Source organism: Athene noctua, chromosome 3, assembly GCF_965140245.1.
Source record: "Athene noctua chromosome 3, bAthNoc1.hap1.1, whole genome shotgun sequence".
Lineage (NCBI taxonomy): Eukaryota > Metazoa > Chordata > Aves > Strigiformes > Strigidae > Athene > Athene noctua.
Genome location: NC_134039.1, coordinates 83,766,451 through 83,792,320, shown reverse-complemented (window position 1 = coordinate 83,792,320; position 25,870 = coordinate 83,766,451). Strand labels below are relative to the sequence as shown.

Sequence of the window (25,870 nt, the reverse complement as noted above, 5' to 3'; positions counted from 1 at the left end):
CTTAAAACCCTCCAGTGGCAGAATTTCTCCCTCTTCCCCCAGCAACTCACTGCACCTCTTAACCAGCCTTATTCCTGAAAAAGGTGCCCTGATGCCAACCTAAATCCACACAGTTGCAGTTCAGATCTTGGGTGTTCTGTCTGGGCCACAACAGCCATAAATTCAATCACCTCAAGTTTGAAGGAACCTGTATCTGGCCATCCTCTTCTCACAAAAGATGGGCCCCAGCCACGAATCTGAATGTTGCACGCTCCCAAAGTTCAGCTCCATGACAGGAGGTAGAGAGAGCAAGCTGAAGTTGTGCTGTAATTTTTATTTTATGGTTTGAGAGGAAAGTTTAATTTTCAGGAAATAAATTGATCTGAAAAGCAAATTTTGAGCCTTTCAAACAGTTCTATTCTTACCTAATCAGTCGCAAACCTGGGGATCATCTTTTCACTAAAAAAAAAAACAAAACAAAAACACGTTTGGGTTTAAAATTCTGGTGTGAAGACTGTCCCACATGCACTTTCACAGCACGCGTGAGGGAGCTCTGATCTCAGGTGGGGTTTCCTGGCGTTGCAGTGTTACAAATAATAGTTCGATGTCCTACCAAAATGAACCAATTCAGGAAATCCAGAGCTGCTTCTGGGTATGCTTAGGTGGGTGCTTGTGCTCCAGTTAGACCTTGTTTGGCTTTCTCCTGTCATCTGTTAGAACACAGGTGTATAGGATACCTCCATTTCAGTGGCAAAGCTGATTTAAGAAATCCCTCTTGCCCCAGCTCTGCAGTTCACCTCCCTCATCAGCTGTGCCATGTTAAACTTTTTAGGAGTTTCCCTATACGCAGGATCAGCAGAGTGGTTTGAGTTAAAAAGCGCACCAAGTCATGTCAGTAATTACTTGAAGGGCGACTGACCCTTCTGGGCTAGCTGCAAGGTGCTGCACTACAGAATAAAATGAGGCCATGCGAACTGTAATCTGCTCTGGTGGTTCAACCGACCTCATCTCACTCGTTACTGTGATGGACTAATTGTGATCCATGGGCTGTAAGGCGTCCTCAAAATGTGAAAAATTGGAAGAATTGTGGTTGTCCTCCAGTTTACTCAGAGGAAGAGGAAAATGCAGAATGATTTATTGACTGGTCCAAGATAATGTACGAATATTGTAGCAAAAAACCAGCCCACTGAAACTGGAGTTTCAGTCCACGGTCTTAATGATTGAATCATGTCTCCTTGAAGCTGGAGTCCTACTAACGGTACATGCACGGATCAGCCCAAGATGGGCTCTGCACTCCAGGGGACCAGCAAGGAAGAAAGGTGATTTTTCTGCTGTTGTGAGCTCTGTGCATGACTGGGGGAGTGGGGTCTGGCCTCCAATTGCTTCCACTGGTAAAGATGAGCTCTACCACCATCATTGAAGCCTGTAGCCACTGAGGTGGTGTAGGATTATCATCCCCGTAGGGATGCAGGGTGAAGCAGAACCATTGTCCCTATACAGATGTAGGGTGATATATGAATCTGAGAGGGTCAGCCCTGATGGAGGCTCATCATCCCCATGGGGATGGTGGGATCTGAAGGAGGTTCCTCTGTGGTTATGTAGGACATTCCACTTTTTCCTCCTAGCAGAGGTGAAGGGTGAGTGGGACATGCTCATAGACTGATTTGCACAGCTGAGGTGTTCTGAATGAGCAGAGGGAAAAGGGAGGCTGAGACCTGCTTCTTTCTGCATATCAACACAGCTCGACACAGACCTGAAAGCCACTTTCTCCTGCCCTGCTGTCTTACACGGCCAGGGGTGAGCTGGGCAAACAGTGTTTGAGAGCCTCAGCTCCAAGCCAACCACAGCATGCCAACAGTGCCACAGGCCCTGTCAGGTGGGAAATTATTCCCATCCATTCAGAGCAAGACGTTGAACATCTCATAATAACATAGCTAAAGCGCTTATTGGAAATACAAAAGAATTATCTTGACAGTTACTCCTTGGAGTATCCTGCAATATCAAGTCTCAGCTGATATAAAAAACCCGATGTTGGCCTCTTGCTTGTGAATATAACCTAGAACTGAGTGTTAAATGTGCTGGGCCTTGTAAAAATGGGTAATGCAGCAAGAATAAGGTCTATCTACTATTTAATCAGCAGGGATTGTTGCTGCTGGCAGTATGAATAATGTCTGCTCCGGGTATCAGTTAAAGGAGGTTTTCTCAAGAGACCTTGTTTTCAGAAGCAATTTCTCCATCAGATGAGAAATAAAAACAGATTAATAATTTAAATGATTGTCATCCTGGAAAGGGCAGTTTCCTGTGCCCTCCTCCAACTTACCACAATAACCACCTCAGACCTGCCACTGCCTCTTCCTCATCCCCACCACCATCACACTGAGAACCTTTGGGGTACAAAACACCTGAGTGCTTATGGGGCAAGTGAGTTGCAAAAAACCCAACACTGTGCTGTTAGAAAAAAATCAGCACTCATGGTTTTGCGACTGTTTTCTGACACATGGGGCCATCGCTGAACTGCCTGCGGATGGAGCAGACTTACTTCATCTGAGAGCTGACCAGAATGAATTAGAGGAAGATGTCCTTCAAGAGGCTCTTTGTCTCCAGTGGCTGTGAAAGGAACCAGGAGACATCTCAACAGGGGACACCTAAAACCAGGTGAGATGGATCCCACCCAAGAGTAGCTCATACAGAGCAGGGACTGGTTTTTTATTTTTTTTCCCTGTGATTGTACCAGGGCTGCTATAAGGGCATCCAAGGCCATGGCAACATTACAAAAAAGTAATGTACAAAAAAGTAATGTACAAAAAAGACCCTAAAAAACCCAGCAGGTCTTTGCACACAGAGGGGAACACCATCTCCTGCACTCTTATTTCCATCTCAGCTGCTGCAAGGAGTGGCAAATGCAAATAAACTGGAGCCCCTGGCCCAGTGCCGAGTATTTTGCCTGATCCCAAGCCAGCAGCTTTTCACAGCTAAGTGCCCTTGAAGTGAGGAAGCCTTGAAAAATGTGTCCTCCCCCAGGTCTGTTTTGGAATCAGAGCCCAGCCACACTGAGGGCTCTGCGTGTAAGCCGGGACCTGCGTGGCATGTCAGACATCCCAGACAGTTGGGTGTGGGAAGGGATGACATGCAGGCAGTGGCCATTAGCCATTGCACTGGGCTGGACAATTCTCAGTGCTCCAAAACACCCTTTTTTTGTAACATATAACTGGTTTGTTGTTTCAAACAAGGGCCAAAACAAACAAAAAAGCATGTTGTCCTAAAGGAATACAGGCAGCCCTTTGCAATGGAAGTACCAAAGGTCAGGAAGAAAATGAACAGAGTCTCAACACTTGTGGGATAAAATAGAGCAGGATTACTGGGGGAGGGAAAAAAAAAAAAGTGCACTCTAATCTATTTCAGCACAGTGCACTTATTTTACATGTTTTCTGACAAATGGCACTGCTGATTTCTCTAACAGGATCTGTCTAGCCCCAAATGCTTGCACTGATCCATGCTGCTGCTCTTCACTGATGTGTTGAGCCCCACATGCCTCCCTCACACCACACAGGAATGGCCCAGCAGGTGCCCAGCTGTGATGTCCCCAGTCGAGGTTAGGTTTTAACGAGCAATGAGATATCCCCCCCTGCCCTGACGCCAGTGGTGATGGGTTCCATCATGCCTACAACTCAAGTGAATGTAAAAGCTCTCTTTAAGCCCCAAATGAACATCTGGTTTTCTCAGTCACTGTCTTCTCAGCCAGAAAAAGATGCATAAACATCTCATAATGGTGCTGTCCTTTTGAGAAATGAACAGGTAGGCGTAAAGAACTATTCTAATAACTTTCTCTGACAACTTTTTCTAGTAGCTTTCTCTGTACTGGAATAGTTTGGCCACAAACCCTGTTCCTCCAATGACATCTATTATTCCTGTGGGTTTTTCTGTGAGAAAAAAAAAAAAAAATCTCATTTGCTTTCTAATTCCTATCTTCTCAAATTCTTGTCATTCTTCTTGCCTTTCTCCAGACTCCAGCATGTATACATCTTCGTGCAATAACAAAATTGGGCTGAACCCAGCAACTACCCCAAGTTTTCTATAAAACACTCCAGATAACCTCCCAGAACAGGATGTACTTTCCTCCCAACACCTTTTCTGTTGACTCACATTTTGTCTGCAGGCTATTTACAGCTCCTGATCCTCTTCCCAGCCAGCTCTGCCACCTCCTGCCTCCTTCCCTCCCTATCACTCATTACATTTCGTGCTGTTGACTTTCGAACCACCCCTCCTGTTTAACAAAAACATTTCTAATTCTCACCCTAACCTCCCAAATGTTTGCAGACTCTTCTAGCTTGATATCCTTGATGGTTGCCTAAGGGTGTAGCTTACCTTACCTAACTTTAGATGCCTGCTTCAGAGCCATTGAACCTCTTTGGGTGCAGCAAAAAACAGCTTTGTGAGCAGTTGGTGGGGGATTGTCTGGAGGTGGTGCTCCTGCAGAGCTCACAGGAGCCATATATATTCCCTGCTTATTTATGAGAGAGTCAGTAGGGCAGCAAGAAAAGCCTTCCCCAAGTCAAGATACAGCCAGTCATCCTCTCAGAGCAGAAAATGAAATTGGCTTGACATGATTTATTCTTGTCAAATCCACGTCGGCTGTTTTTTATTACCTTGTTATCCTCTAGGTGCTTATAAATTGATTGTTTGATAATTTTTAATAGTACCTTCCTGGCTACTGGAATAAAGCTGGCCGGTCTCTGATTCCCCAGACTCTCATTCCCCTCCATCTCACAGGCAGGCACAGCGTTTGCCCTTCTCCAGTCCTCCAAAACCTCCTCGCCAAGTCCCCTGTGATAACTTCCGAGGAGCCAGACTTTACTCTGCTCACTTCACATCTACTCCTGCACAGGTTTCTTCAGGCCCTTGAATACATCAGACTCGCCTCCTCTCATCTCTTAACCTGTTCTTGCTGTGCACTGTCTCTGCTCCCATTGTTTTAAATGAATTTTGCTTGCTAATCCTTTTTGGAAGGGTGAAAAAAAATAAGGTATTTTCTGAGGTTTCCATTATTTAGCTTTCCACTCTCTGAGAATTCATAGATTTACTCCATCCTCTTGCATTCATTCATGTACAGAATTGCCTGGATTGGTTTTTGCATCTTTTATTACTTGAAACTACTTTGGTGTCTTGGCTTTGATTTTATGCTTATGCACATGGCCTAATATTTAAATTCAGTTTTCTTGGGTCTTTTCTTTTGCTTTAATTACACCTATATTAATTTTTATCTCTTTGGAAATTTCATGCTTGACTACTCACTTGGTTGGCTTTTTCTTAGTTCGCTGTTTGGTCAAACACCATCAATACTTCTCACCCATATCTCTGTAATCTCACAAAGATCAATGGATAGATTGAAGTCAATCAGCATAAACTGACCAATGCACTCTGAGACTCTCCAGACATTTGTCCAACCAAGGTTAAGGGAAAAGAGAAGAATTGCAGCAGTTCTCTTTTCTGTCACTCTTGCTGCTGACGTTGGCTGGCAAGTCCTGCCACCGCACGGCTTTGGAGACCCTTACCCTGAACAGATAAGGGAGCATATTCTCTCTCTCAGCTTCCCTGCTTGCAAAACAGCTTTGCATCAACTCAGGATAAAATCCACAGCCCCAAAGGAAGAATTTCCCTAAGGAAAATAACCGGTTGAGCTGCGGCACCTGAGGGTCACCAACTTAATATTTGGGTTGCCCTTGCTGCTCACAGCCAGGAGGACAAACACTTTGGGAATGGTGCCTGGTGTAAACTGAATCCAGTGCCTTCCTGTGCATCTGAGGAGAGATGGAAAACCTTGGGGAGGAAAAACAGGGAGACAGCTGTGGGGCATCTTAATTGCCCAAATAACATCGCAGAATTTAGTAGCCAGCACTCCCAGACTCCACCTCAGTTACAGCTGAGCCTTAAGGGCATTTTGCCTGGGTTCAGAAAAATCCAAATATTTTGAAGTGCAAATCATGCTTTTGATAAAGTAAAGCTGTGGTTTCACGGTGGAGTGTCGCGCAGCAATAGCCACTAAAGGGTATCTGCCTCCTCCTGCAACGAGGGGGGAACTCAAGGGGTTTTCTGTTTATTGCCCCTTATAGCCTGAGTGTTCTCACACGTATGAGGTATTGTGCTCTCTCCTAAATGTATCAGCACTTGCAAACACAGCCTCAGACAACTTTGCACTGCGGAATGCAGCAGCAGGGAGAAATGACCATTAATTGTGCTAACAAGAAAAGTGAGGAGGCACAACTAGTTTGGAGAAAGCCTCACGGAAACCATCCCCTTGTGCAGACGCATGCAATCCACTGATGCTGTCTCTTACAGATAACTTGCAGGTTTTTCATAGAAAATTAAATTTTGTTTAAGAAACACTGATCTAGTTTAAATGTCTTTTTTTTTTTTTTTCTGTGCGTTTGCCAATTGCTGTGCCGTACCTGGGCAAATAGAGTCTGAGGCAATTCCCAGGTGAAAAATTATCATCCAGCAACCAATTCTTGAAAATGGTTCTTTATCAGCAGCCTAGGAAATCTGAGAAAACACAAAATGTTAGAGCCTGAGTAAATCTGTGTTAAGATATGCATTTGCTTAATAGATGCTTCCACATACGGTGTGTTCCACTGGCTTATACAAGAGTATCAACTTTAATATTTGAGTTAGAATTTAATATAAAGGCAACTGATTGCAAGACACATCAGATTTACCAACTCAGGGGAATGAGCCTTTTTATGAAACTAACAATTACACATATAAAATCAGCTGAAAATGAGTGAGCAAGATCAAACTTCCAGCTTGCTGGCTGAACTCATGATTAAACCATGATTAAAATCAGTGAGCTAAATGAACAACTATCAACCCAAAATTCAATTAAACCTTGGGGAAAAAAAAAAAAAAAAAAAAAAGAGGGACTATTTGTGACGGGGGTTATTTCAGCGATGTGGAGTCAGCACGTTGGTACCAAGGGATGTGTTGGTTCACTTGAGGGGCTGGGAAAATTCAGTGCAGGCAGCAACAGGAGGAGGGATGAGCCCCCAGCCAGGCTGTCTAACCTCTGCCCAAAGTGCCTGGCACTGCTGACCTCACCAGCACAGGGGATTCCCAAGCCCCTACATAACCTTTGTTGTCAACAGGACCTAGGTGGGAAGCAGGCCAGCTCCCATGATTTTCTTGTCTCGTAACGTTTACCGTTGGCTTTGAGGCCATTGCTCATACGATATGATGAGATTTGCGGCCTCTCTGGCTTAGTAACTAAATGCAAGCTTCTGCCTCTCAAAGTCAGGGAGGAAAACTCCAGCGTGTGACCTCAGTGCTCCTTAAAGATGGTCTCAGGTATACTGAAAAGAGAGAGAAAATGAAATCTACGCTCTGGGGAGGAGGCTGTAAAGGAAAATGAGACCAGTATTACGCAGACTAGCAAAAAACCAGGTTTGAGGCTGCAGTGTGAGATCCTCACTCCATCAGCAGACCCTGCAATGTCTCAGATCATCTCGCCACAGACCACAAGAATAGGGCCACAGGATAATTTGTGTTGGAAAGGTCCTGGGGAGACGTCTGGTCCAACCTCCTTCTTAAATCAGGGTGAGTTCTGAGATCAGACCAGGATGCTCAAGGTTTAATCTGGTCTTGAAAACCTCCAAGGACAAAGCCTGTTCAGCATCATGGGGCAGCCTGTGTCACTTCTGTCCTGGAGAAAACAGCTTTTCCTTGCATCCAACCAGATCCTCTTGTGTTTCCATTGATGCCCGTTGTTCTTTGTCCTCCCACCACACACCACTGGGAAGCATCTGGCTCTGTCGTCCCGATGTCATTCTCTACGGGATCCGCAGGCTGCTATGGGCTGCCCCAAAGCTGTCGAGATCTTCTCCAGCTCCCTCAGCCTCTCCAACCAGGGCAAGTGCTGCAGCCCTCAGCATTCTGGGAGCCCCCAGCCCAGCACCCTCACTCCCCCCCCCAGGGCTGACTCCGTGCTCTCCCAGCCCAGCACCACCAAATCCCTGACTAGCACCATCCCCCTCCTCTCCCAGTCCCATAAGCCCAAATCCTTACTGGGACAATCTTTTCTTCACACTATGCCTGCACCCCTGACCCTGCTGTACAGCCCCATGCTCCCAGACCAGCACCCCCAAAGCCCTGCTAGGATGATTTCATGCACAGCCCCCCCTCCCCAGTTCCCACAAGCCCTGCTGGGACTCACTCTATCTTTCCCAGCCCAGTACCCCCAGTCACCCTGGTAACCTTCCTACCCTCCCCAGACTGGTACCCAAAACTCCACCAGGATTCCCCCTAACCCAGCACAACAAACCCTGCCAGGATCATCTCCACCTGGTACCCCAAACTCTGCTGGGTCCCTCTACCCCAGCCTAGTATCCAAACCCCACCAGGACCCCTGCAACACAGCACCCCAAACCCCACCGGGCCCTCCCCATCCTGGCACATCAAACACCTCTGGGACTCCCTCAGTTCAGCATCCCAAACCCCAGCAGAATCCTCACGCACGCAGCCCAGATACCCTATCCCCATTAGGACCATCCCCCAACCCAGCACCCCAAACCTCTCCACAACTTCCCCAACCTGGCAAACCAGTCTCCACCAGGACCCCTGATCCCCATCTCCACCTCCATCCCTGTCCCTGTCTCCATCCCCATCCCTGTCCCCATCTTAGTCCCTGCCCCCATCTCTGTCACCATCCCCACCACCGTCTCCACCCCTATCACCATCCCTGTCCCTGTCCCCATCTCTGCTCCCAACCCCATCCCTGTCCTCATCTATATCCCTGTCCCCGTCTCCATTCTTATGCCTATCTCTGTCCCCATCCCCATCTCTGTTACCGTCCCCATCTCCATCCCCATCTCTATCCCCACCTCCCTCCCTATCCTGATCTCTGCCCCCATCTCCATCCCTGTTCCTGTCCCCATCCCTATTCTCATTCCCATCCCCATCTCCATCTCTCTCCCCATCCTTGTCCCTATCTCTGTCCTCGTCCACATCTGCATCTCCATCTCCATCCCCATCACCATCTCCACTCCCACCTCTGTCCCCATCTCCATCCCCACCTCCCTCCTTATCCCCATCTCCATTCCCATCCCCATCCCTGCCCCTGTCCCCATCCCCATTCTCATTCCCATCCCCCTCTCCATCTCCATCCCCTTTCCACATGTCCATCCCCCCTGGATCCCCATCCCCATCCCTGTCCCCATTCCCCCCTGGATCCCCATCCCCATCCCCGTCCCCATTCCCCCCTGGATCCCCAACCCCATCCCTGTCCCCATTCCCCTCTGGATCCCCATCCCCATCCCTGTCCCCATTCCCCCCTGGATCCCCATCCCCGTCCCCATTCCCCTCTGGATCCCCAACCCCATCCCTGTCCCCATTCCCCCCTGGATCCCCATCCCCATCCCCGTCCCCATTCCCCCCTGGATCCCCATCCCCGTCCCCATTCCCCCCTGGATCCCCATCCCCGTCCCCATTCCCCCCTGGATCCCCATCCCCGTCCCCGTCCCCATTCCCCCCTGGATCCCCATCCCCATCCCCATTCCCCCCTGGATCCCCATCCCCATCCCCACCCCCGCCCCGCCCTCCCCCGCCCCCGGCTGTAGCCGCCGCCCCCGGGGGCCGTGCAGGCGGGGGGGGGCGGTGGCATCTGGAGGCGCTTTTGTGCGCGGCGGGGCCGCTCCGCTCCGCACCTCTGCGCCCCGTTCCGCGCTCCCCATGGCCGCCCCGCGCCCGGCGCAGCGCTGCGGTAGCGGCGCACTCCTGGGCCGCTTCGGCGTGTTGCTGCAGGCGCTGCTGGCCCTCTGCGCCTTCAGCACCCTCATGCGTGAGTACCGCGGGCACCCGCCCTTTTTTTTTTTTAATATATTTTTTTAAATTTATTTATTTATTTATTTTGCCAGCCCCAGGTTTTGCGGTTCTCTCCCTGTCGGGTTGAAGGCGGAGGGAAGGGCGGGGGTTTGCGGCGGCCGCTGGACCGCGCTGCCACTTCTGAGAACTCCTTTCGAGCCTTCATCTGGCGGCAGCGAAGCGCCTCCAATTTGCGGCTGTAATTAATCCAAAACGGGCTCCGCTTGTGGGTGAGCGATCGCTCGGCCCCGCTTCGGAAGTTTTAACGAAACGTGAAAAGTAACGGTGTGATGCGATGGCTCACGAGGAAGAGGCCACCGAAAAGCGGGCGGTTGCGGATACGGTGTTGCTCGATTAGAGTGATGGGGTTTGTTTAACTTGGCTTAAACTTTTAAAGTTTTAGAGCTTGAGAGGCTGGGGAAGGAGGTTACTGAGGGAAGAGTGTTTTGCCGATTAGTGTGAAGGGGTAGTAGTGAGAAAAGGTGAGGAGCACTAATAATGAAAAAAAAAAAAAATTACTGTTGTTTTGTGCTGCAGCTGCATTTTACTGAGAGTAACGTCTGCGTTGCTCTTCTTCTGGGTTAAATCATTTAACACAAGTTGAATAACGTGCCAGAACTTGATCTGTTTTCCCTGCTTAAAAGCCTGCAGTGATGGTGAGCTAAAACTTCCCAAGTTTTCTGGCTAAGTAGCTGCAGATTTTGAGGCTTACTTGTCCCTGTCTGCCTCCTGGAAACCGCTTTCAAAGGCTCCAGCGCTGTGGTTAATACCAAGCTGCCAGGGAAAACTGCAACAAGTTCTTCCTCGGATAACTGATAGCTTTTTCCAGCTGGAGTAGCCCGGTTGTAACACTTCACCGCTTGTGTTTCATCAGTCATTGACAGTAAGATTAGCTCAATTTGTGTCTGTCCCCCTCAGTGATGAGCACATATGGGTTAATTGCCCCGTAAACTCCATGGGGTGTCCCATAAAATCAAGGATGTCAGTTAATCATATCAAAATAACTCCTGTGGATGAAGGGTACAGAACTCCTGCTAGTAAATCATCAACCCTGGGCTAGCTGTTGTCCTCCCCCAGGTGCAAGGGCTGATATTTCCCTGAACGTTAACAACCTCTTGGTTAATGAGGAGAAAACGAAAGCTGATCCTAGGCGGTTTCGTTGTGAATCTGCTTGATGACTAAAGCTGTGAAGGAAACTGCTGGCTGGGACCCCAGAAGCAGATGTGTTTACAGCCTTGGGATCTCAACCCCAGCACCTCCCCTGGGCTGGTGGTCCCTAACTCACCCCAGATGTTTCTTATCTGTGCCCCGCTCATGTGCTCACGGCTGGAGACTTTCTCAGATCTGCTGTTGGGGCTGTTCGTATGCAGACTTCTAACTCAGGGTGGTTGTAGCAGGCTTACCAAGGGCTTTCTGTTAGGTAGTAACTTGCTTTGAAGCGACTTCTAGGCTGTTTGCATGGCCGGTTCAGTTGGCAGCCTCTCCTGGGGAGGAAAAGATGCCAGCAGCTGGGAGGTGTGGGATCCTTGTGGTGTGTGTGCAGAATCAAAAACATTCCAGAGAACTTTAATTTGCATCTTCCTCCAGCCCAGCAGGACGTTGGGCAGTCCCAGCTGGCTGACTGCCACATCTAGATCTTGGGGCACTACTGGCACTGGAGTCAGCGCTTTGATACTCTTCCTTCAGTGCTGTGCCATTCCTGGGCGTGTATTTGTCATCTGTATGTCTGGGATTTCTGCTTTACTGGGATATTGGAGGCCAGCCTGCTTGGTCTTGCAGGTCAACGAGTGGAAATTCTGCTCCTGTCTGAACGCAAGCTGATGCCTTTTGCATTCCTTCTACTTTTAAAGCGCTCGTTCAGCTCAACTATAGGAGCACCTGAATTTGAATAGATAAGATTTCCAAATTGTGAAGATGCCTTCACAGCACTTGAAAACATCTAGAGGAACTCAGGCTAACAACGATGTGGCGTTCTGCAAAGTTTTGCAGGTGCATATGGAATGTGCTCGCAGTTTATATACATCAACAATATGGGTCCCAAGTATGGCCCACTGCAGGAAGGGTAAATTTATATTTAAATTTTGGGGTTTTTTTCTATTTCAAAATATAAAAAGTTGTGTCCTTGAATTTCTGTCTCTTGCGGCTGTGAAAGACTGTCTCCTGCCAGCCTGGTAGGAGAACCCAACAGAGGAGGAAGTCAGTCTTGCATGACTGTCTGAATTGATGCTCTGTGTCAAGTGTGTATCTGGGTTGTAGGAAGCACAGCTATTGTGTGCAGTTCTGGAAGAGAATTTAGTGGCAAAAGGCATCTGTCATCTATGGTTTCACGTTTTATTGCAACAACCTGCTGGGTTTCTTGAGGCCAGGTAAGCCTGTTGCAAGGGCTAAAAAAAAAAACAAGTCAATTGAGAGCACAAGTTCTTGGGCAGCAGATGGAATACCAGTTTCCCTGTGATGGAATGAGTGGGATGGTTGCTGCCCATTGCTGTGGGGTGCAGGAACTGGGTCCTTCATGTGGAAACAGGACCCAGAAATAAATGATGGCCAGGGAATCGGGAAAGCTGTTTAGTGTGGTTATGTTAGTCTGGCTAACTACCATGAGCAACAGTGATGGCAGAGGAACTCTGAGCCTGCAAATGCTCTCTTGCTTTTCCGCAAGAAGGTCTGTAAGGTTGTAGTCAACCCTAATCCCAGTTGGGTCCAGAGCTTGCTTGGGTTGCACCTTTTGTCTATTTGGTAGTCAAATGACAATGAGTTGTTTGTCCTTCCCACCTGCCTGTGGTGGCTTTGGAGGCAGCTGTGTATGTGTGTGGTGATCCACTTTCCTGTACAAGAACTTGCCCTTAGGGAGGTTGTGACATGGAGTGTGGATAACTGGGCTATCCCATCAAGTAGTTTTTAATGCTCTGCCTTGATCAGCTGGGTGGAGAAAGCACGTTGCAGTTATCTCAGCTGCTGATGCTGGGTGTGATTTGGGAGTTGGGTCTCTGCAGCTGCTGCTATTTAAGTTTTTAAAACATTTTGGAGGAAGGGGTTGTAAACCAGCAAAACTTCTCCGGATTTGCAACCTGGGCAGCAAAATGGGAAATCTTGTGTTGAAATTTTAGCCGTAGCAGCCCTTGCAGATTAACTGAAGATTAGGAGAAACAGATTTTGAGAGTGAAAGTATCTTTTAATCCATTGTGAATGGTGAAAGCTTTCCCTAGTATACTCGTTTTCTACCCCACCGCAAACAGCATGGAGCACATCTAAGAACATTTATTTCTCTTCCAACTTCCTCTCTTCCTGAAACAGTCCTGGCAGCCCTGTGAGCTCCTGAATGAGGTTTAGCAGCACTTGTGATGCAGGTGTCAGAACAGATTTAGCTCTTGGAGAGAGTTCATACTGGAAGGCAGGGAGAGCTGGACAGAGCTCCGTAGCCCTCTTCACACAGTGTAACCTGGTTTTCAGCTTGACTTTTGAAAATGTGTTCATCCTGCCTAATGTGTCACCAGTGTCATCCCTTTATGCTCCTCTTCCACATCGCTGCTGGATGAGTTCTTCCAGCACATCCTGCATTAAACTTAGTTAGGGTCACTGCAGAAAACAGCTCTGCTGTCTTGGACCAGGGTAGAAAACATCACCCTGCTAGTCTCGTATTCTGTGGTCCTGCCTCAGGACAAGCTACTTAGTTTGTCAGACTGACTGTAAAAACAACAGTGGCTCTTGACTGGGGTGGAAAACTTCTGGTAGGAAATAGAAGTACCACCCTATTGCTGGTGGTTTCCTGGACCCTGTGGATTTATCAGCTGACCTTCCAGTGCATTTTTCTCCATGATGGTGGGCAATTGGTTACTAAAAATGTCAAACAATATCCTAGTGTTATAGAAGTGTCTGAACTTTGAGAGGGACTAGCAGAAGCCGTGGTATTCATCTCCCATCAGATAAATCAAACAGCCTTTTATGATTTTTTTTTTTTTTAGTAGGCCCTGTAGTGATAGGCCAAGGGGTAAGGATTTTAAACTGAAGGAGGATCGATTCAGATGAGATAGAAGGAAGAAATCTTTTATGATGGGTGTGGTGAATCACTGGAACAGGTTGGCCAGGGAGGTGGTAGATGCCCCATCCCTGGAAACATCAAGGACAGCCCCGATGGGGCTCTGAGCAACCTGACCTAGTTGAAGATGTCCCTGCTCATTGCAGGGGGGTTGGACTAGATGATCTTTAAAGGTCCCTTCCAACCCAAACCATTCTCTGCTCCTGTCCCAGTGCTAAGTTCAGTCTTGTTGCTATACATACTTTGAATTGCAGCACAGTTTCTGTGCTTCAGAACTATCCTCAGTGCTTTCTATGTGGTGTTTGGGATTTTACACTGAAAAACCTCTCATAAGGGTGTGTGGAAGTGTGAGTGCATGTCAGGAAAGAGAAAAAAATAAATGATAGATCACTTGATCTGTCCAGACTTCGATTGTGTTTTGAAATAAATTTGCCCAGGATGCGCAAGCACTACAGGCTTACTGTGCTCAAAATGGGCTCCCCTGACTTTGCTTCCTCTAATGCAAATGTGTAACTGTGTGTGATTTTTTTTTTCTTTTTTTTTTTTTATTATTCACACACATGTATATTTAAATGGCAACTTCACTGCTGCAGATGCTTTTTCCCTCTAGGGGCAAACAAAACCACTGTAAGGTTAGCTGTGTCTGGAGGTGTGAAGCATGGGGCTTAGCGGGCTGCTGTAGTCAATTTACATGTAGGTTTGTGGGTTAAGCAAAAAAAAAGCTACATATGGCAGGACTCTCAAGACGTTTTTCTTCTGCTTCAGTACATCTGAAAACTGGCTGAGCTTGAAAACGCATGTTGCGCTTTGTAAGCTGGAAGGCCTGCGCAGCACTTGATGTACTTCATTAAGCTGCACGCTGCTTTCTACAAAGCTTTTGAATTTCAGCTGTTGATTACGTTGACCTCTTCTTGCAAAGTCACCTTTTAGAACAGCTAAACCGAGCAGTGAAAGCTGCATGCTAAGTGGGGACTGTGAGGTCCTGCTTTCTGAAAGAACAAATGGGTTTGAGTGAGCTGAGGAATGAGCTGGCAAACTAGAACTGCATGAAAAGTTATCTGTGACCCAAGGGCTGCAAAGCACCTTGCTCAATTGGTTCTGCAACGTGTGGTGAACACTTGATATTGTAGGTGACTTTTAACTCCGTACGAGAAACTTTACAGGGAAACTAGTCTTCTGTAATTAAGAGATGGAGCAAGTGAAGCTTTGCGGAGTTCTCTGTTAAATTTCCAGCTGCTTTTTTAATAGCATTTATGAGAAAATTGTATGACAGATAGACTTTAATGATAACTACCAGCATCACTTCATTCTTCGGGTGTTGTTCTCTTAATGATTTCAGATCTTACTGTTTTAAGATACAGCATTCCTTATTGAAAGGGGATTTTTTTCCCCCATTTTTCAAGGGACTGACCTGAAATACAGTGATGCTTTATATGGAGAGAGTCACTACTGCCTACCCCAGGACAGAGTTGGATAAAACACTCGGCATTTAAGCTGGAGCCCAGCCCCAATCCAGGACTACTATAAGACCTAATGTGTTATTAAATAATATTTTTAATGTGCAAAGCATGTCTTAGTGCTTGTTATCACAAAGCTACAGTCTATGACCAGTTGTCTATAATGACAGCTGTAAAAATCAGTGTAGAAATAAGACACACAGGCTAGAGCTTAAAACTGAGAACTGTAGCAGAGTACGATGTGGCCTTCATTTAGGCAGTTAGGGTCCCCAGATGGATGAATGATCCAGCTGAGGCTCTTGATAACGTCTCTGCAGGGTGGACAGTGGGAAGGTGGTGCTGCTGTGTGGGTTCCAGAGCTTCCCCTGCACTAGACCTGTGGATGACTCTGGATTTGTATAAAGGATGGGGATAGATGGGCTGAACAATGTCAGCAACTGCACAAGAAGGAGAGGAGCAGCAGTTAGGTGGGCTCTCGGGGAGGAAAGATGTTCAAGTCTCTTTTTTTTTTTTCTTTTTTGTTAGGAAAAAGCAGAATTATTTCTTGTGGTCCACCTGCATCAGCCTGGGAGCTCCAGTGTGCAGCACCATGCAGGACTTTGCCTTCAGGCTGTTGCTTCACCAGCAGCTCCCCAAGTGCCTGCTGTCCATGCATGCTCCTCTTGCAAGTGGGAGCACTCTGGCCCAGAATAAACTCATCTTCTCTGAAAGATGCTGTGGAATAACCCAGCAGTAGCCAGATATTTTCAGTAGGAGCTAGTTCAATCTCTATACTTCCCTGCTGCCTCATGTCTTGCAGACCCAGAGATAACTTAGAACATGCCCTCCATCCTTATTCCTTCCTTAAAGTATCCCCTCTGCCAGTTACTTTTGCTACCAGTGCTTGGTACTTGGGAGGAATGTCTCTGCACTGGTGAGGCCACACCTGGAGGGTTGTGTCCAGGTTTGGGCACCTCAATACAGAAGAGATTGAGGGGCTGGAGCAAGTGCAGAGGAGGGAAATGCAACTGGGGAAGGGCCTGGAGAATAAATCCTGTGAGGAGGCAGGGAAGGAGCTGGGAGTGTTCAGTGTGAGGAGGAGGAGGCTGAGGGGAGCCCTCATCCCTCTCTGCAGCTCCTGACAGGACATTGCAGAGAGGCTGGGGCTGGGCTCTGCTCCCAGGGGATCAGGGACAGAACAAGGGGAAACAGCTGGAAACTGCCACAGGGGAGGGTCAGGCTGGGCATTAGGAAAAATTTTTCCCAGAAAGAGTGGTCAGAGAGTGGAATGGGCTGCCCATCCCTGGGTGTGTTTAAGGGCCGTTGGGATGAGATGTTGGGGGATAGGGTGTAGGGGAGAACTTTGTAGAGTCGGGCTGATGGTTGGGCTCCATGATCCCGAGGGGCCTCTCCAAACTGAGTGATTCCATGAGTAAATATGTCTAATGCAGACTAGAGCATGTAGTTCAGAAGCACTATCTCCTTAAACCAGTGCTAGGGCTCTTGCTGCTCCCTAAACTGATGGAGGGTTTCTGTTCTGAGCCTTTCCAGCTCGGGTGTGCCCTTATCTCGCAAGCAGCATGTTGGCTGCTCTCCGCAAACGGCGGCTGCTGCTTCCTCCCATTGTGTCTCGGATCGAGCTGTCTGAGTAGCTGCATGCTCAGGCTAAGAATAGTGCAGACCCCAGGGTTTTGGACTCTGTATCCTGAATGTTGGCTTCTTTCCTGCCTGGGGCTTGGAAAAAGCCTGGGAAAGGGTGTGTCCTTCAAAACAGGTTGAAATGTGTTACTGGAGACTGTACTGCCTATAAATAACACAGAGGTTGGGCAGGGGAAGAGCTTCTGTTTCCTCCCTGGTCCAGTAGCTCGGAGTCCTCTTCTGCAAAGGCCAGAAATCAAGTACTGAACTTCTTGCCCCAGAGATGGCTTTGTGGCTTTACAGTAGGCAGTTTGGCAAGCCCTGCTCTTAAAAGCAGGTGACAGCGTAACCAGCTGTGGGCATTGCAGCCTTTCCTTTTGGTGGACCAGTCACAATATTAAGTATTAATGCTGCAGCATGTCCTCTGAGTACTTCTAATATCAGGTTCACTTTCAGTATTCATCCTTGGGAGCCTGTTGCTGAGCTTGGTGGGGTAAGGCTTGCATCTCCTGTTAATAGAGCCCTAAAAACTTTGCCTGAGTTGACATCTCCCTTCCAAACAGCAACTCTTGAATCCTTTGGTTGACTGTGGTAGGATTTATCAAGAAGGTGGTCTGACTCTCAGACAAGCACACCTAAGCTTCTCCTGGAGAAATAAGTTTCCAAAACCCCTTTAATTTTGTAGAAACCTTAGTAGTCTGTTTAGCTAATCAGCAGCTAGTTACTGCTGCAGCTAATTTTGCTGAAATTAAGAGTTTTTATTTCCAAAAAGGGTAAAAGGCACCCGTGCTGATGCACACATCTGCAGCGGTTGTCTGAATGCAGTGTCGGGTCAGTGGATGTAAGGGAGGACGTTGCACGTGGGAATGTTCAACCATAAATGGGGTGAGGAACAGCCTGAGGGAATTGGGTGATGGGTGCTGTGTTTGTCATAATTGATTATAATAATCAGGGAATTTGTTTAAAAACAAAAGTAGACTGTGGGGCAGCATTGCTGCAGATTTTGGGTAACTTCAAGGAACTATGTGTCTAGGGCAGGCAAAGCTGTCCCCTTTCTGCTGCATCAAGAAAAAGCCACAATGAATGTCTACCTCTTAGAATTTTTTTGGGGGAAAAAAAAAGTGAGGATAGCTGTCATTGAACTTGTACCTTCCAGTTTTCTGACTACTTACAGATCTATAATGACTGCTCCCAAACACTACCTTTTTTTTTTCTCTTTCACATTTCACAGGTTCTTCTTCAGATGTCCAGCTTCCACCCAGCCTGGTGGTCCTGAGAGAATTTCAGTTGTATCTGATCTATATTGTCCTTGGCTGAAGAGGAAGGGCCTGGGAACGTTTTGTTTCCTGCCCTGCCCTTTCTCAGCCATGGGCATGGTATGTCTCTCAAACTGCACTCATCTTCCTTCCCTTTCGGTTTAACTTCTTTGATAGTTTGTCTGTGGTAACTGGAGCCAAGTAGGGGGACAGTGGTAACTTATGAGGACAGCAACTTGAGAAGGCAGGCTGTGATCTCAGAGGTGCTTTGCTCCTGTTTAATGGGATAGATCTGGGTCCCCTTCTCCTGACTTTTCTAGGAATGTCTTCTTCCCACCTGCCCGGCCTTTCCTGGGATGTTTTGGACCACGTGGCGAGTCTAAATGGTCACACAGCAATTCTCCTCCACACTGCAGCATGGCAGTGCACCTTGGAGCAGCCTGTATGCTTCAACTTGGGACTTCATGAGGCTTCCTTTTGTTCTTGAGGGACTGTCTTTGAAGCCTTTCTGAAGGAAATGCATTTCTACGGTGGGAACCATTTAACAGCAGAGTAGGCGGATGTCAAAAGTAAGTTGAAATTTAAATGAAATAATTCAGGATCAGATTGAAATGGGTCCAGTGCAGGGTTGGGTCCTGCAGGAAGAATCTGGACAAGCAGTCTCCGTCTTTCTCCATTCAGCAGCTTGTTTTTTCATGGTGCTTGCAGTAGTGTCCTGCTCTGTGACAAGGACCCTCAACCCATGAACATGGTGTGTTCAGGTGTATTTCATCCAGCATCTCCTGTCAGCCTGTGGTATCTCTGCAGCAGCAGCATGCACTGCTGGGAGGTTTTGTGCTGTCACAGGTAGCTGACTTGACACAACTCCCAAATTTTCTGTTCTTCAGAACGCAAATACCTCTGCTCCATGATGAAGGTAGGCCATCGGCACTAGCTAGGATTCACCTTAAACATGCTGCGAACATCCTGACTTTACACCACCAATGGAAATGTGAGTTGAGGCTGATTTCAAGCAAGGAAGGTTGAGAAGTTATATCAGCAGTAGTGTGGCCAGCAGGGACAGGGAAGGGATCTTACCCTTGTACTCGGCACTGGTGAGGCCGCCCCTCGATGTCTGTGTTCAGTTTTGGGCCCCTCACTACAAAAAGGCCATTGAATGACTCGAGCGTGGCCAGAGAAGGGCAACGGAGCTGGGTCAGGGTCTGGAGCACAGGTCGTAGGAGGAGCGGCTGAGGGAACTGGGGGGGTTTAGTCTGGAGAAGAGGAGGCTGAGGGGAGACCTCATCGCCCTCTACAGCTCCCTGACAGGAGGGTGCAGAGAGCTGGGGATGAGTCTCTTTAACCAAGTAACAAGTGATAGGACAAGAGGGAATGGCCTCAAGTTGCACCAGGGAAGGTTTAGACTGGATATCAGGAAGCATTTCTTTCCAGAAGGGGTGGTTGGGCATTGGAATGGGCTGCCCAGGGAGGTGGTGGAGTCCCCATCCCTGGAGGGGTTTAAGAGTCAGGTCGACATAGCGCTGAGGGATCTGGTGTAGTTGGGAACTGAGTGCTAGGTTAACGGCTGGACTAGATGATCTTCAAGGTCCTTTCCAACCTCATTAATTCTGTGATTCTGTGAAGTTAACCCTGGAGCAGTTGTTCCCAACCCACATTCAGTTTGGAGGGTCATTGCTGCTTTGAGACATAAAAGATTTGTCTGAAAGCTTGCCTGTACTTCCACTGGTGTTTTCTTCCCTTTAGAAAGATTTTTGGGGAGGGGGGTTGTTAGATCTAAAGGTTCACGTGAATCTTACTGGCTTTGCATGTTACTAGGACTAGTTTCCTGTTTAATGATGATATGAAGTGAGATTGAGAATCCTTACTGTCTGTGTCTAGCATGCCTGCAGACTTAAAAAACAGGGGCTAGTGTGTGGGTCTGTGAGGGGGGGAAGCATGCCAGATAGCTGGTGGACCTGTGCTTTTCTGGCCTGCGGTGTGGTCCAGACCACTGCCCTCCCTAGGCTTGCAGGTATCTGGTAGTTTGGGAAGATCACTTAGCTATAGAGATGTGCAGTAACATTGCTTCCTTGCAAAAGCCAGTTCACTTTACGAATGGACAAAGCCAAGAAGGGAAGCAGGGTTAAAATAATCAATGCTGTGGCTGGTAGCACTGTTGTTTAGACAAATACCTGTTGTCTTCTGGTGTGGAGCCAGTACATGCTAGTGTCACTTTTAGTCTAGTTGAATGAGGGTTCTCTCCCTTGTGCAGCTCTGTGTGGACTAAACTAAATTTTTAATTCCCTACAGGTGATAGAACTTAAATATCATATATTTCGTGTCTGCTTCATGTGTGCATAAGCATGTACGAGTCTTGCTAAAATAAATCTTAAGGGTGGACTGATCGGTCTGAGCCATGGTAGCAAACCCATGTCTATAGCTGATTTGACCATAGTGAGTGGAGACAGGTTTTGAGAAGAACAAAGGAGACTTCAGGCTTTCTCCGACCCCAGCCAGCTTGCATGCCGTGGCTTGGCTCTCTGCAGGGCTTGGGGAAGAAGAGGGACACTCTGCAGTGGCTGCTCAGCCCATTGCTCCAGAGCCCTACTGTGCTCCCAGAACACAAAAGAAGCAGTGCTGCTTCAAAGAGGACTTCATCAGCTCCAGGATTTTTCAAAGACCTGGTGCTACTTTTATGTGGATTTAGCATCACCCTTAACCTCTGGGTCACAGCTGCTGAACAACTCTGCTGCCTGTTTAAGCCCTGGTAATCTTGGCTGGATTTCTGGTCTAATTTGGAGACAGCCTGCTGCAGCTCTGCACAGTAAATGCCCTATTAAGCAGTTAATTATTTCTCTATAATACTAGCTTTTATCTTTAATACAACTGTTTTACTGTCTCTGATAATTACACAGTCTTGGATAACTCTCTTAAATCTAATGAGGCATGACAAGCTGTGTTCAACAAGGCACCACACCATTAACTTCTTACCTCTTACTTGTCATCTTATCACACTGAATTACTGTATTTCTAGCCTGAGTGGCTGTGGATACATAACATGTCACTTCTCATTAAGACAATAATGAAAATCATCTCTGGTGCTCTTGCAGTTGGGCTAGTGGTCAGCTGGCAGTCCTGGTGGCCCACAGACCCCTCCAGCAGCTTCTCTGCAGCATCGTGCTCTTTGCATCATGAGCTGAGCAAGACTGTTTGGTTCGGTTTAAACTCTTCTGGCCACTCACACAGCTTGGTTGGCTCATGGGTCTGTTGCTGGTGGGTGGGTGAAATGCAGATGGCCCTCTGAAGGGCATCGGTGGTGACAGATCTTGTTTGTGCTGATGGAAGTCATTGCTGCAGGGGTGCAGTGGTGGGATTTGACTGGATAAGGGAAAACAGGCGGGTTTTTTCTTTCTGGGCAGACATAGGGCACAAACTGCTGCAGCAATGCCTGGTGTAACTTGACATGACGGCTCTTTGCTACTCGGTAATAGTGGATGGGGTCGTTGTAGTGTTGGTTTTCTGTGGATTTGAGTGCCACGGAAAACCCTGCACGTGCCTGACCAAAGTCCTGTGGTTAGGGGGATTGTCTTTTCGTATCTCACCTGTCACCTTGCCAGTAAAAGGAGTACAAAGTTGTACTTCTAAAATGTCGAGGCTCCTTTCAGGGAAGTTCCTGCATCCTTCCAGGCTGTCCCAGGAAGGCATTTGCCAGGGGAGAGAGCCCAGGCTGTCCCCTGGGCTCCAGCTGGCAGGCGGAGTGCTCAGCTACAGCAGGACTAAACAGATCAGTTCATTGCTGCCGAGGTGCAGACCAGCACAGAGCCCTTTACTGGGACATCAGCTGTATCCAGCTAATGCTTTGGTGCTTCTTCACTGAGCCTCCTGCTGACTCTGCTTTTGGTGCTGGCTTTGCCTTTGTGTGAGTTGTACTGTTCAAGGTGTGTATTCCCTCACTGAGCAGGGGAGGAAAAAGGCTTGTTCCAGGTTATAACCCAAGTCATTCATATTCCCTGTGGATATTTTCTGGGATGCCCATGGGACCAGCTACTGTGGTGTGCCTGGATTAGATCAGTTCCTGGCTCTGAAAGGGCAGTTTTTAACTTGGAAAGAAGCTGTTAACTTCTCTGAAGTTTCATTAACTGAAAGACTTAGCAGCAGGTGGAGTGTAAATCTGGATACCAAGATGTGTATCTAAGACTAAGAGCTGGTTACCACCAGCTGGCCTTAAGAGTATTAGTGATCTAAAATGGACCAGAGGTGTTAGTCATGCCTGGTTCCTTCCACAGGCAGTAAGAAAACTCGTGTCTACAAAAGTGCATCTCCTTACCCCACTGGAGAGCAGGCAGAAGCATGTGGCACTGATGCCCCTGCTTTCATCTGTGGCACTCTGGGTCCCTGTCTTCATATTCTGAAGTTGCTCTGGGTGCTAAGAGCTGTCAGTGGTGGAAAAAAGTCCCTTTGATTGTAAATTTGAAGGCAGTGGCTGGTTACATGTAGCTGGGGAGGGGAGAATGAAGAAAGAATAGCTGCAGCAAGTGGGATGGTGTGTGTCTGTTCTGGCTTTTGGTCGCTTTTTAAAGGAGCGGAGTAGGCTAACGGGGCTCCCAAGGGTGAAGATTTAGTGATGATAAAACAGATTAACTGTTGGTCTGTTTGGGCTTCTGCAGTCTGTGTACTCCTCAGTACTCATCGCAGTGATCTGCCCGGTATCAAGCATAATTGGGATGTATAGAAGAACTTGGTGATCAATGCTTACAACATGTACTCTTGGAGTAGTTTCTTAGGCTTGTACATCACACCTTGATTCATACTCGTGTCCTGCTGCTTTCAGGCTCTTGGTTTCGCTAGATGGCACCACCAAGCAGCTGCTCTGCTCCCATCCCCGGCTGGACTGTCAGGAGTTGAGAGAAGATGCACTGATTTTTATTTTTATTTTTTAGGGAAATAATAAAGTATCGCAGCTCATTATTTTAAACTCTGAATCTTGTTCAAGCTTGGCAGCGTGTTTGGGAACTGATTGTGGCAGATTTAGCCTGCTTGCCCACCCTTGAGCCCGTTAGCACCAGTGAGGAGGAGTGTGGTTCCAGCAGCCTGTGTCTGCCTGAGGGTTGGAGCAGTGTGCTTGGGGCCCCTCTAATGGTGATGTCTCTAGCTCTAGATGTAGCTGTTAGCAACCTTACCGCAAAGAAAGACAGTGCCACTGAATGCCCATTACTTCTGGGGTTCTAATTAATAAATCTAGTGTAGTGGAAAAGCCTCTTCCAGGTCTTCTTGTTCCAGAGCATCGGTGCCTGGGGGTTTAAAGGGAGAAGAGTTGTCCCGGTAGCTGGTGCTTTCTAAAATGGGCTCCTAGCTGGAGTGACAGCAAAACAGTTAAAAATGACTTCTGCATGGGACGTGGTACTTGGTACTTTTCCATCAGCAGCTTTTATTTGTGTGTGTAAAAGCTGGTTGAACCTAAGGAGAGCATCAGATCTCTGCGGCAAACTAACTGGGACCCTCTGAGGTGCTTCTGCAATGCTCAGACCTCACGCTGAGCAAAACTAGGTAAAAATCCAACTTGCTGTTACCTCCAGGTAGTAACTAGAGAAAGCTTGGAGCAGCAGCTGTGATGGACAGCACCGGAGGATTCTTTAGAGGAGGACAAATGTGAAGGGCTGCAAGGAGCAAATTCCTCTGTGGCCAAAGGGACTTAATTTAAAGAATCATAGGAAGGTTTGGATTGAAAAGGACCTTTAAAGACTGTCTAGTCCAACCTCCCTGCAATGCGCAGGACCATCTTCAACTAGATCAGGTTGCTCAGGTTTTCAAGGAAGGAAGAGCTGCTTCAAATATCTTTTTTTTTGTCAGGGCGTGTGGTTGTTGATTCTGAAGCTGTGCGTCTCAAGACTACAGTGGTAGCCAGTGGGCATGCAAAATACTGTCTAATGAAATAATGTTTTAATATTACCTGGTGCAAGCTTGGAGCTGTGCCAGCTCGCAGTTGTTTTGGAGGTTGGCACACCCTTAGTATACTAAATGTAGGTACCTTTATGCTGGAGGTGTGTGCAAGGTCCTGCTTCCTCGAAGGTCCTCTGGTCCTGTTAGCTGCGAGGAGGAGATGGCTTTATTGTGCTGCTGTGACTCAGAAGCTTACAGACTCTTGGGCCGTATTGTTTCACTGAAAGAATTATTAGGACTGGTAGGTAGTGACTTGGGTCACTTCCCATGGCATGAAAATGCTGCTGCTGAAGGATGCCAGAAGCACACACCCACCCCTCACACACCACCTTCTGACCTGTGGGTGCATGCATTGTCTCTGGTTAGTTTGGAGCCAGGTCCTTCAGCTTTGCTCACCTTTAGACTGGCAAATGCTGAGAGTCCTCCAGATCTTTTTAACTGCATTTGCATTGCAGTTGCAGACTGCACACGTATATTGGTTCAGCTCTGCTGGTTTATGTAACCTATCTAATTTTCTTTGCAGTAAAACGATTTAAGGAACCAAAGGAAGAGAGGCGTCCCTGGAGGATATGGTGAGATTTTTAATTTGAAGCTTGAAAAGACCATGTGTATATATAATATTATTTTCCTCTTATACTAACACTCTTCTAGGCCCTCTGAATATCCTGCATGGTATGTAGTTATGAAATGAAATGCTCTGCTGACACTTCCCAAGGAGACCTCCATAAAGTAGCTGGTGTTCCCTAGAAGTAAAATTCCCTGCCTAGCTCCTCCAGAAAAGCTTTTTTTTTTTTACTGTGGGTGATTGAACTGAAGGGTTGTGGTCACTTTTGGTCTGCTGGCACATGGGCTGTCTCCCAGACGGGGTCAAGTGTTGTTCTTAAATTCAGTTAATCGCTTTGGTGTCCACTGATCCAGATCAGGCCTAGACCAGGCAATGCGTTTAGCTGTGTGTCGATGTGAGGTAGCTGGGTAGAGCTGTTGGCTTCCAACCCCTCTACAAAGCATTTCTGCATTGTAGGATTTATGGACTGCTGAGAGGTGGGTGTATGTTGGGGATCAACCTACCGTCAGGCTGCCTTGGCAGCGTGGAGCTAGCAGCTTACATTAGCAATAAAGGCCTGTCAGTCTCCTCAGTCTGGTTCTTCCTCTTAAATAATTCGGGAATTCAATCCAATCCCATATGGATGGGTACAAGCTCAACACCTTCCCCGTACCTCCTGCTGGTTGGAGAAGCTGAGGCTGGGCTGGGCACTGGAGGGTGAGCTGCCCTTTGCTGCGGGTTACTAAAACTCTGCAGCAGATCTGCAAGACTAAGCTGCTAATAAAAGATACCACTAAGATGAAATGTTTTGGGGTTTTTTTACGTATTTGGAGTTGGCCAGACTGCCCCTTTTTCATTGTTCTTAAGTCTCAGGAATGCATCTTGGAGGAAAGCAGACCTACACAGGGCCTTCACTTGGGTGACTGCTAGGCTGCTGGTGCCGCAGGGCACAGATCTTTTTGCCTTTTTTTCTCCAGGTTTTATGACACCTCCAAGCAAGCAATAGGTGCCCTCTTCATCCACTTTGCCAATATTTTCTTGTCGGATCTCACTGAAGAGGACCCTTGCTCTCTGTAAGTACACAAGGTGCTTGCATTTGTCCTACCCATGTAAAAGGAAGAAGCAAGCCTGTTGGAAAATGTGCTGTGTGGTGGAAGCTGATCCATTTGAAGTACTATGTGGGGATAAATCGTGCTGAGCTTATTTTTGGGCT

At 47.6% G+C, this 25,870-nt stretch overlaps 1 pseudogene; it reads left to right on the top strand.

The window, feature by feature from the left end:
• The first annotated feature begins 9,659 nt into the window (after nt 1–9,659).
• LOC141958742 (store-operated calcium entry regulator STIMATE-like) overlaps nt 9,660–25,870 on the top strand; it is a 36,596-nt pseudogene continuing 20,385 nt past the window's right edge.